The sequence below is a fragment of the Gossypium hirsutum genome, chromosome A11 (genome assembly GCF_007990345.1).
Source record: "Gossypium hirsutum isolate 1008001.06 chromosome A11, Gossypium_hirsutum_v2.1, whole genome shotgun sequence".
NCBI lineage: Eukaryota > Viridiplantae > Streptophyta > Magnoliopsida > Malvales > Malvaceae > Gossypium > Gossypium hirsutum.
In genome coordinates, this window is record NC_053434.1 from 109,207,658 (window position 1) to 109,220,916 (window position 13,259).

General features: G+C 29.4%; 1 long non-coding RNA gene across 1 annotated transcript; it reads left to right on the forward strand.

Moving 5' to 3' along the window:
• Positions 1-8,331: 8,331 nt before the first annotated feature.
• LOC121209866 (uncharacterized) lies at positions 8,332-10,382 on the forward strand. The gene is made up of 3 exons (XR_005905016.1): positions 8,332-8,512; positions 9,061-9,139; positions 10,089-10,382. It is a non-coding gene; the product is annotated as an uncharacterized lncRNA (long non-coding RNA).
• Positions 10,383-13,259: the final 2,877 nt, after the last annotated feature.

A 13,259-nucleotide genomic window follows, 5' to 3' on the forward strand; every position in this document is an offset into this window, starting at 1 on the left:
GATTTGACTTGGAACCTAAGTGTTGGATGAAAGTTTACCTTGTTTTAAAAGTTTTTTAAGGTGTACACAGCCTGGCCACACGACCATGTGTCTTATTAATTTTTAGGTACCGAATTTTTTCCACGGTCACAATTAGTTATCAGTCTGGCCACGGGCGTTTGGGGAAGCCATACGGCCGTGTGACCCTTGTTTCCAAAAGTTTCAAATTTTTGCGTATTTTTCTGTTTTGATTCAAATTAGTCCCTAATTGTTCCCAAACTATTTTTTAGGCATCGTAAGCTTGATTTAAGGCCCATAAGTGTATTGTTACCCTGATTGTTATGAGTTATTGAATGTTATCATTTATTTTATATTTTTTTGTTTCTGTTTGATGATAAAATTCTTGATTTGTACTGTAACGCTCCGTAACCCCAATCCAGCAATGGAAATAGGTTAGGGGTGTTACAATATAAGAATTGAATTAAGGCTCGTGTGAGCTTAGTGAATGATTCGAATACAAATGACATGTCATTAGGTTTAATTAGGCACTATGTGCCGGTGATTATAGTTATCAAGTACTTTCTATTGGTGTTACAATTATCAGGCACTCTGTGCCGGTGTTATATTTATCAGGTACCATGTGTCGGTGGTGGATATCATACCGATGGCTAGAATCTAAAATTTGTTGTAGATTCTTAACAGCTTGTATGAGCAGCATTGAGTAATGGTTAATGTTTTGATTGTCAACTTGTGTAAACACGGTTACCCATGTATCCAAAGTTAATTTACTATAGTTCTCCGGGCAAAACTAAGTTGATGAAATGGATGGAAATGGAATCATATGGCCTGAAATGTTATTCATAGATGGAATGTGAATTGGCATGTATTTTATGCTATTTAGATATGTCTTGATGATACTATATACTCATGACTAACCATTTCGGATAGGAGGGAATGTGTAACATGGCAAGAAATACTAAGTTCTATGTTAATTTCAATTAGTATGATTTTAGATGACATGTATGTTGTGTTTAAATTATACGAGCTTAATAAACTTTACGTAAGCTTACCTCATTTCGTTTTCTTTCATGTAGATTGTAAGATTTAAGTTGTTGATTGGATCATCTTTGGAGACTACACTATCTGTCAACTCTGTAGGTAGCTATTTACTTATTTTGGCCTGATTATAAGTAGCACGTAAATAGGTTAATGACAGTATATGTACATGAGTAGTTTGGTTATGTTTTGTGCTATTTTGTATAAGAACTATGTGTAATGATGCAAACTAGAAGGTTGATTTGGTTGATTTTGGCTTGTGTTGGTAAAAGCATGATTTGGTAACTATGATATGTCTTGCTTGGTGAAATTGGCATTTATGTTTTAGGTTCTTTAATGAAATTTTTTTTTGGTGATACTCTAGCAATGGAAATGATGATGATATGTGATTGCCTAGGTATTAATGATATTGAATGTTTAATGGTTAATGGTTGATTTGAGGTGTCAATTGTGGCATATTGGTTACACACTTAGGATGAATGTTATATGGTATATTTTGATAGATTTTTGAAGCTTTTGAATAGCTTAAATGGTTGGTATATTGCATAACTTGTGGCTTAAGTGAACCTAGGTTGTGGTTACTTGTTTTGGAAGGTGTTTTAGGTGTACACAGTCTGCCAAACAGTCGTGTGCCATACACGGGTGCAAGGCACGGTCATGTGGTCTGTTGAATTTAGGTGCAGGATGATCCATACGGCTAAAGTGAGTTACACGGTTGGGCGACACGACCGTGTGACCTTGTATTACACAGTATGGCAATGCGACCTTTGTTTTCACTTTTTACCCCATTTTTCTTTTGCAAATGTTTCAAATTAGTCCTGATTTGTTCATGGGTTGGTTTAAGAGGTTCGTAAGCTCAATTAAGGCTCGATTTTGATTGTAAATCATATAATACTTGTATCAATAATTCTGTGGATTAGTTGATTATTTATGTTGAATTTATTAACGATATTGATGGTTATCTGTCGTAATACCTTATAGATCGAGTTTGATGACTGAATTGGGTATAAGATGTTACACATGACATAAAAATAACATGAACACGAAATAAATATATTATCATGTTAAAATCCGTATAAATTAAATTATTAACATGTAATGTTTTTGTATAAATTTTTAATATTTTGAACACATGAAATATAACACAAAAAAGACGAATTATAAAATAGTTATAAATGGTATGTATAATGTACAACAAATCAATGAAAAAAAATAACTCATACGATAACCTAGTTTAACTTAACACTGCAAAAAGTTATTCACATTTCATTAATCAAGCAATAATTTTGGATGCAATCAATGTTAGCAGTAGAAATATATGTCAAAATTATATATAAATTTAGATTTAATGTGAAATATGATATATGATTTTAGATATTTCAATTGTACACATAAAATGTTAATTTTTATTTAAATTATATATTTAAAAAAAAAATAAATCCAATTATTCTCATATTTGGCAAATAAAATTGTTTATATATGTAAAAAGTAAAACTAAACCGATACTACCTCAAGTATGGTGTTAATGATTTGTAAAAATTAAAAAATAAAATTAATATTTATGTATCAAATTGCACAAAATTAAAATATTAATATAAGTAAAAATAAATTTAAAAATTAAGATAAAGAACAGCCTTTTAATGTTGCTTATGAAACTAGAAAATGTAGGAGAACTTATTTTTAATCATTTATATAGAAAAATAGAATAGCAAGTGTGTCCCACGCACAATGATTGCAGGTGGGGGTTTAAAAAATAAAAAATAATTGAGAATAAAATAAAGAGGTGTGGACGTGGTGGTATTCACGTGAAGTTGTCCATTGCTTAGTTGGCGTGCGTTACAATTTATCTCTTAAAACCCACCCCTACTTTTTGTTCATTTCCGCTTTATATTAGCCCTTAAAAATGCCCATTTTCTTCCTTTTTTTTTTTAAATTTATCATTAATTAAATATAATTACACCTTTTTTTTCGTTTTTAATTATAATCAAATTTATTTTATATATCTCTTAGTTTTAATTATGATTTATTATTTGATTTTTCACAATTATAATAATTTATTATGGGTTTATGATTTATATATATGTAAAAGAAAATATCACCAGATTAATGCGTATATAAATATTTTTGATGAAAAAAAATTCTGTCAAATTACCAGCAATTTAATCACATTTATGTTTTGTAAGAATAAATTATTCTACTACTAAAATATGCATAATCTTTAATGATTAGTGATGATAGTGATAAAACTTGTTGGTTAAGGTTGTTGTTTTTTTTCTTCCTAATAATTTATTTTAATTAAAATTATTAAAAAAATTTCAAACATTTTAAAAAATCAACCCAAGGCTGCTTCTAATTGTCAGTGGATGGAAAAATATGATATCTTATTTTGTTAATAAGTGTATATATACATAAAATTGTATTTAACTAATTTAATAAGAGAGATTGTTTTATTCTTTTTATTTTTGTGAATTATAAGAGAAGAGTAAATGCTTAATAATAACACGATTAATGTGACTTGAACCTAAATTATATATAAAGCAATGAACCCTAAATATAAAAAAAATTGAGACACAATATGATGAGATATTTTTAAAAAAAAAGATATATATAGTTTGATGTTTAAATAGATGAAGTTGAATTACTTCAAATATTCCCATAACAGATCACACCCATGACTATCCTTATCATTAATGCTTCTTATGAAAGATATAAGAATTTGATGGATTTTTTTTTAATTATTATTAGCATTATGATTTCTAAGGTGTCCATTAATCATTGGGTTGTTGTTTTCTTAGTTAATCTTCTAAAACTTCACTAATTAGACAGCAATAAAAAAATAACAAATACATAAGTTAATATTAAAATAGTTTATTCATAATCCCTCCTCAGAAGATAATATATTTTAATACACTCAAATTCACATCCTCCTACATTAATACTAATACATATGTCAACTAAGCTAATATTCAATCCATCAAAATAAACGTGAATATAAAAGATAGGTATACTTACGTTTTCTAATACAAATATGAATCTAAATAATTAATAATTTTATTAATTATTTTTAAGTGTGAAATGAAAAAGATGTGATAGGGACGGGGCGACACCATGAAGAAGAAATAGCAGATAAATTTCATGCGGGACAAAAAGAACAGGAAAAATAAAAAAGACGTAAAGACTAACAAAATAAACAGCTTTTTTTACTCTCTTTTTTTCTTTTATCATTCCTCTTCCGTCACCATTGCGTAAATATAAACTTTCATATAAAGCATTCATACGAAATGGAATCCATTTTATTTATTATATTTATAAATATTAAAACTTAAATTTATATTTAATATCGTGTTGATATAATGTCTACATATTATAAAATTAAATTTATTATTAGACTAATATAAAATATTTTACATTAATTTTTCGTCACTCAACTAACGACAACTAATAGAGAATGACTAAAGTATTTGATTTTAAAGAATATAATAATTAAATTAAAAAATTATAATTAAGTGACTAAAATAGAAGGAAAGACTAAAGTATTTGATTTTAAAGAATATAATAATTAAATTAAAAAAATTATAATTAAGTGACTAAAATAGAAGGAAAGTAATAATTTAGTTATATTTTTTTGTGCTTTACCCTTTTTATAAGAAAATCTTGCAAATCATACACAAATTTTACATATTTCAAGGTAAAGTTGGGTTGTTAAATTGGGACAAACATGGCCCCAACTTGTTAAGTTGGACTTTCATGGATTTACTAGGCCTTGTAGTTATAAATCTGTTAGTACGTAATATATATATATATATATATATATATTAAATACTCCAAATTCAAGGTATATATATGTGTTTATGTGATTTAGATTTGAGTTAGATCTAAATTACTACTTAAATAAATGGATACATTATTAATATTTTACTTATCACAAAGCAATTGGGTTTATAATTTTAGTATTATCTGTAATTAGTTGCACCACATAGTTAGGACCAACAATTTTCACAACATCTAAAAACAAGTTGGCAAGAGTTTGGACATCTGAAATCATGTTGGATGCATCAATGGATTTGATAAAGCATAATCCTTTTGGATAATGCACTAGAACTTTATCTCATATCAGTCCAATTAAAAGAACAATATAAGTCCAACTAAAACATCACCTCAGGTGACCAGTAACAGTAGGGACATCAAAAAGCGAAAGTAGATCTAATCTCAAATTTGGGATGTCCGGAGACTGGAATAGAGATGGCAAGCCGAAGTCGAAGGGATCGGTGGTTGAGGGAGACGAACAGGAAAGAAGACTGAAGACTGAGGCAGAAGTAGGTCTGGGTCACGTGTGTGTTTTAGTTTTTGCTTTTTAATTATATTTGATTTTATTTTTTATTTGGGTTAAATGCATTTGCTTAATAGGTTGATTGAGCTTTTATTTCAGGCTTGACCCAGCCTGAAGAAGCCTTAATTTTTGAAAAATCGGCCTGAATAAATTTTTACTGGTTTTTTGGTTCGTGGTTTAACCACGGTTTTTCTTGATTTCCAATCTAATTGGTTTTTTTCTAGTGTTCGGATAAAACTGATTCAATACAGGCATCATTAATTGTAAAGAGTTAATCTGATTCATATATATTCTAGTTGCTAACTAGGTGACGGATACAAACGAATTATTTTAGCTGTTTAGATTTTTTTTAATTCATCGTGACATTTAGAAGAAGAAGAAGAAGTAATATTAACAATATTAGACTAGTATTTTAAAAAAATTGATGCCCTTCAATCACTTTCTTAGCTGCTGCAGCCAATGCTAACAAAAAACGATAAGTAAAACAGTGAACATAATAAGTATATCGACATTTATTCAAAAGGCAAGCTTATAAGCCATTAAATCCCCCCACACATATTGTTTTTTCCATTGTAACCTTGATCTCACATATTTTGTATGTCAAAACTAGTTGTAAGAGAACATTAAAAATCTCATTCTCAAAGTCAATGTTGTAATATCTTTAACATGGACTATATAAAAAACCATTCTTTTACCTATAATTGTTTATAAAAAAAAACTCAAAACAATTTTCAGTTGCTTTTTTTTTAAACTTGTCTCTCACTTTATCTACAAAAATGTAGAACTTTATCACCAATATATTCACTAATTACATTATGAACTCTATCAACATAAAATTGCAACATATTTTTCCCCATTGTTGAAAAAGTAAATGTAGCATTTTGTGGAGCACTTTTCAAAATGTCTTCATCTTTTTTATCATAAGATGCTAATAGCAATAACAATTCAAGAAAGTTTTCACGATTTTTTTATCTCGAGCTTTCATCATGGGCTCTAAAAGCACAACTGATACATGCACGAATGGGATGAAATTTAATAAATTTCATTCACCAAAGTTGCCAATTTTTAAGTTTGGGAAATCAGTAGATGTGTGACAACTTTTTGGATGGTATCTAGGCATTTCTGGATTGAGATGTCTTATGGTGTTCAAAGACCTAACTCTTAGTTTCGAAACACACTTTAAATCACTCGATTTTGAGTTCGGGAGCTCAAGTTATGATCGTTTTAGTGAAGACTGTGCGAGTAGAATTTCTGGACGGGATTATGATGGGAATTACGAGTTTCGGGCATTTAACTCAAGTTTAAGTCATATTGGATTCGGGTTTTGGGCTTAATTTTTATTATATATGAGTCTAATATTGTACTTATCAACTCTTATTCTTTTATTATTCTGAATTTTTAATAATTATTAAGTAGTTTAAGTTATTTAGGAGTTTTATGTCAACAAAAAAGTTTAGTTTAAAACTACTTCTTGTTCAGATTAATTCGAGTTCTAATATACTTAAGAGTTTTATTTAAATTTATTTAGCTAACTTATATATATGCCTTTGCATTGTACACAAATTAGACAATTGTTGTTATTAATAAAGTTTTCAACTTTGAGAGTTTGTTTCTTTGTGTAATATTTCTTTATTATGATTTTTAGAAGTAGTTTTCTTCTCGATTTTCTTCAAGGAGTCGTGAGAATTCATTCTTTACCCTTCAATTTGCCAAGGATTATTTCATGGAGGGTTGATTAGAGTCATTAATTGAGTTTGTTGGGATTTATATCACAAAGGGTTCAATTGGACATTTATCCTTCTATCCATCATATCCATCGGTTTACTCGTCCATCTTCCATTTCGTTCTTTTTTAATTTCTATTTCTTATTTATTTATAATTTTTTATTTTTTTTATTCTCGAATTTCTTCTTTTACTATGTTCGATTTCTCTATTACTACATTTTTTTATTTCTTCTTTTCAGATCATATCCAAATCTTTCCTTCTTGAGTCAAACGACTTGAATTCGATCCTTTTACCGCTTCCTCCGCTCCAATTCCGTATCAACAACCCTGAAATGTCAACCATCAAACAACATATATACAAGTTTTTAGATGTAGATAAATTAGTTGTAATTTGTTATGTTATTTGCCTATTAAGTGATGCTTCAACACGTTGAGCTTGATTCGCTACATAAGTTCTTTGTGGATTATTATGTAATGAACTCGAATATTTTCCCATATGTGTTAAAAAAACACAATTGCATCTGTCATGCACTTTTTTCACTTACTAAAACAACTGAATAAATGCAATTGATCCAAAATGATTACTTAGAATGTTATTAAAAAGAAAACAAGGCAAACATAATATTGCATCTTTAGAAAGTGAGTATTTTAACCAAGAAAATTATTTAAACCATGATGGTTGAAAATAAGGAGGATGCTTTTCTAAATTAGAAGTAGGATGTTCTAAAAGAATAAGTTTACATGATCTAAGCTTAATATAAGCTCTTCGAATTTCATCATGTATATTAACTGGATACTCATATATTTGCTTACACACTCATGATCACGTTTTAAGTTAGACAAATCAAGTGCCTCATATTCAATTTTAGGAATTTTAGAAGGACAAGCCTGTCACACCCCAAAAACTGGGTTAGTAAAAGCGGGTAGTTAAAACACAGGCTCGAGAGAGATAACAAGATTAGTGTCATAGGAATTAGAATAATATAAAATAATTAATTAATTAGTTAATAATAATTGGGTTAATAAAAATATGTTAGTGAGGATTAAATTAAAATGGTTTTAAAATTAGAGGTCTAATGTGTAAATAAAAGAGTTTTAATTGGAATTGGAGAAATAATAACAAGGGAGAAAATATAAGGGGGCTTGAGGGTAAATAGCCCAAATTTTAAAATTGGTTGGCTATACAAGACCACTCACCATTCCTTCCTTCCACATTTTCACCCATTTCAAAATTTTGTTAGATCTAAAATCAATAGTTTTCCCTCAAAATTCTTTCCATCCATTTGATTTTTATAGCAACCAAACACCTTTCTCTTTTTCAATTTTAAAAGAAATTCACTCTTTCTCCTTCAATTTTTCTATTAACACTTAGCTCGTTTTTTTAGCAAATTGATCCAATTTCATGGAGACCTTCGAATTAAAGGTAAACATTCTGATTTCTTATGGTTTAAACACTTAGTATGTCAGTTCAACTTGTGTTCTTAAGGATCTAGTTAAGAAATCACAAGATCCATGTTTTTAAAGCTTGTTTGAACTTAAAAATGGTGGATCTCACAATAGAGAGAAAAGTGATGGTTTTAAAATGATTTTCAACTTAATTTGATATAAATAAGAGGTTTATAAACTTGATTTAACAAATCCTTAAAGAATTTGCAAGAATTAAATGATTTTTTTCTTTGAGATTGAAAACGAACGTGATTTTCTGGAAAATATTAATTAGTGAAATTTTGTAAAATTAATGGCCTCGATATGTAATTAAGCATGAGGTTAGGAAGTAGAAATTAGGAATTAAATCAAGTTAGAATAAGGTAATTAAGTAGATTAAATCATGCGAGGTGAGCTCGCATGATTCATATGAGTGGCGAGCTGCTGTGTGTGAAGGAGTGGCGAACTACTTTCATTCTAGGATAGTAATTCTATTTAGAATGTTCAATAATTGGAGTGTGTTGTTGTTGATGTGTGAAACTGAAGATTGTGGTGGAGCCTCATCGAGCAAGGATAAGGGCAAGCAGAAGGTGGTATAGCTTCGGCAATCAGTACTGAACGACAGGTGAGTTTTTGCATATCACACTTAAACATTAGTTCGCATGCTAAAAGGAGACTCGGTAAGGAACGCGAACCTTGTTAAATTTTCATGCGAACCTTGCTTTAGTAACATATGAACCCTATTATGTATTATACGAGCCTATATATATGTGCGAACACCACACATTGTGTGAGAACCTTTATGATTCATGCGAAGCCCATGCATGTGAGGTCTCTGTCACATATTATGTAAACCCTTATAATTGTGCGAGATAATATGTATGCGAGCCTATTTATATTATACGAGCCTACATGTAATAAGCGAGCCCTAAATGTGTATGAGCCCAGAAGACATACGAACCCCATGCTATGTTAGCCCCATGCGACATGTGAGCCCTATGTTGTGCAAACCTTATGTGTATTGCAAGCTAGCAAAACTGTGAGCTCTATTAACTGTAATGTGCAAGCTCTGCAATATTGCAAGCCCTATTGTACTATGTATTATGAATGTGATAAAGATGATATGTTGGCATTGTGAATACCTGAAACCGTTGGATATCATTGACATGCCATAAGATTTTGAGTACTCACCCTTTTTACTACGTGTTAAGGCATTGTGTCCTAGAGATAGTGTTAGAGAGATAAGGGAATGTCGAGCATAGCTCTATTCACCATAGATAGTGTGGTGTGTTTGAAGAGTGTGAGCACTCGTGCTACACTTACATGGAGATAGCATACGAATCTATGAATCATTTGGTGTGTTTAAGATCTGTTTATCCAATTCATATAAAATATGGTTATGTTTCACATTCACATGTTGCCAATATATCATCATGTTGTGTATGAATACTATATTTTATGTGAACTATTATAGCATGTCTAACTTCTAGCACGATTGGTGTGTTTAAATGTGTTGTATGCTTGAGCACTTACTGAGCTTCAATAAGCTCACACTCCTTGCATGTACCTTGCAGATAGCTAGCTCACGAAATAGTGATAAAGTGTGGCAATCCAGTGATCAATTGCAAGGCAAATTCCTTTAAGTATGTAATGTGTTTCAAAACCCAAAGTGGAAGGCAATATGGGACTGTTCCAAGGGATTAGAGATAGATTTAGAATTTTTAAATAAATTTTGACGGGTTGTAAACAGACACTACGGACTGTTTAATTTTGGACTTTGGATTTTATAATTACTCGTTTGAGTGCATAATTGATTGGATTATATTACCTGTTGAATGTTTGATAAATTGTTAAACTAACAAGCTTATACAGCCCAGGAGATCACTGGATATTAAGGTACGCCCTTATGCCTCTTGTATAATTCCCAAACAATTATATGCAATATTCGCTTTAGAGAATATGCTAAAATCTTCAAATCTTCAAATTGACTTTAATGATCAAAAGTGATTATAAAATTTATTGTATTTATTACAAACATTCACTTTAAGGAATTTGCAAAAAATAATTTAGACAATAGTGTAACCATATATCATATTCTTTACAATAAGATTATATAGTTATCATCCACTTCAAGGAATAATTAATTAGTATAAATCATTGATCATTCTGTTATAAGAATGAACATTTAGCAACATTTCAAATCATCTATCTTCTTCTTTTCTATTTGCCAATACACTAGATTCCATTATCTTAATCGTTATGTATTGCTATATTCACTAAGGGAATGGAGCAAAACTAGTGGGATGAATAATTCATTATTTAACAATAAGAAAGTATGAGATAAATTCAAAATACTTTTAAAACCCTTTTCACAAGAGCTTTGCATCATTAATTGACTAGAAAGAAATAGCCAAGACATACATGGAGTTTATTGTAAATAAAATGTATGGCTAAAACTAACATCTAAAAAATCAAACCTGATATAATGCTAATGTTAGTAAAAAAATTCATAAATCATCGCAAACATGCATGAAATTTACTTCAAAATCATACATCTCATATTCACCAAAACTTTTTCGCTTACAATTGCTCATGCCATCTCACTAATCAATTGCTAAATGAATAATATAAAATGCATTAAATACACTCAACATCTCTGCAATAGTGAATGTGGTCAAAAAAAATAATTGAAAATTAAAAAAATAGTTTAATTAAACTCAAAATTATACAACAAAATTGACCCAAAAATCAATTAAGACACACCTCAAGATTTGTCCTTAAAAGGACTTAAAACAAATATGTTTGAAGTGAAATATTCTTTGATTGTTTGGTGTGAAAGAATCTTGATTTTATTAATATATGTAATAACTTTAATCATTGTTGATTAAGAGAATTTTTTAAAATATTAAAGTCCAAGAATATATCATGCTTAGAATTAAGAAAAATTATATATATATTCAAATTGAAATCATAAAAAACTAGTTTAATGATGACTAAGAATCGATGCAATATCACATATTATGATGAACCTTAGGCCTTAACTAATAAAGGTGATTGATAATATTATGGATTGTGATTTACAAATCTATCAATTTATAAAATTAAAATTAATTTATCATCATTCATACTTAATCATCAAGCAATTATCAAATAACATATATTGAGAAAAAAACATTTTTTATGAACAAAAATTTAGGTAACAAATAGACATGTGATGTGATAAGTAAACTTACCTCAATTTCTTTTCTTCTACAAAAGTTTTAATAACAACTTTCTTATTCGATGATGAGTCTTGGTGATTTTATCAAGAAGTAAGCAAATCAAACTTCAATTGTAAGCCGATATCAAATGTTTCACCATCTGTCTAAGATCTTAGAAATTATAGAGAATAAATTTGATCATCGATAAAAGAAACTAAACACTTTGAGCAAGATCGTACTAATAATGTATTATAAAACTTAAAAAAAGAATACAAAGATTAAGAGAGAAAGAAAGATAAAGAAATGAAAGGATGATTCAACTTTCACACTTGGAATACCATAAGCTTGTACATGCCCACTATTTATAGGGCTTCAAGTACCATAAGTTACAGAGCATTAAGGGGTTACAACATAATGAATTTAGGGGTTATGGACATCCATTCTGTAACAGCCAAACCCTGCCTAGATGTTATGACCAGATCTTGAGGAATTACATTAACTTGTTTAAAAATTTTGACTTAATCAACTTAGTTGTGCGTTTCAAAAGTATAAAATTTGGAAAAAAATCTAACAAATGTTTAGGAAAAACACAAGTTCGAAAACACTTATTTCAAACCCAGAATTTGAAAGTATCAATTTTGGGCAAATCATTTCCAATTAACGCTAACTTTTGCTAAAAACTATTTATTTACAGAAAAACACTTAAGTGATTACTTAATAATGAAGTGGAAAACTTTCAAAGTTTCAGTTTTGAAATCCGAATCTTAGTTTGTTAACCTGTGTGATTTTTTTTTAGTTTTTACCTTTAAAAATATCAAATACTGACGAATAAAACAAAAACCAAATCAAAGCCCAAAAACGGATTACAGTCTCAAAAGTCTAGACGAATTACTAATTTAAATCACAATATTTAATTAGTCGAGAAAATAATTCAAGTTCCCGTACGTTGTCCGGTCCTAAGTCCAAAGATCACCTGAAACGTATTAAACAAATGAGTGAGTTTTAAACCCAGTGTGTGACTCGGCCCACAAACATAATTTTCTTATAACATACACAAATGTAAATAACAACACAGAATTTTACTTATAACGTTCACATATACGAATCTCAAATCAGAATGTCATATTACCAGAAACATATATAAAATCAGAATGTCATATTTTCAGAAACATATACCAGATCAGAATGTCATATTTTCAGAAACATATATCATATCAGAACAAATCCTACCTCCATCTGCTCCATACCATCTCCGTCCAACCAATCACACCAAATAGGACTACAAGAGTCTATCCATTCAATCACATTGGGTCATGGTGGTATGCCACTCATAATGGTGCAGTTGAGCTGCTAGACAAATATTACGGTTTAACCGTTAGAATTGCAGTAATACTGCCAGAATACACTTCCTCTATCATATCAACACCCACCCCATGCACATGCATAATCATAATAAAATACATACATGGAACGATATGTATACCTAACCATACCTTATAGATTATAACATATCATATAGCTTATACTAACGGTTATTCCACATAT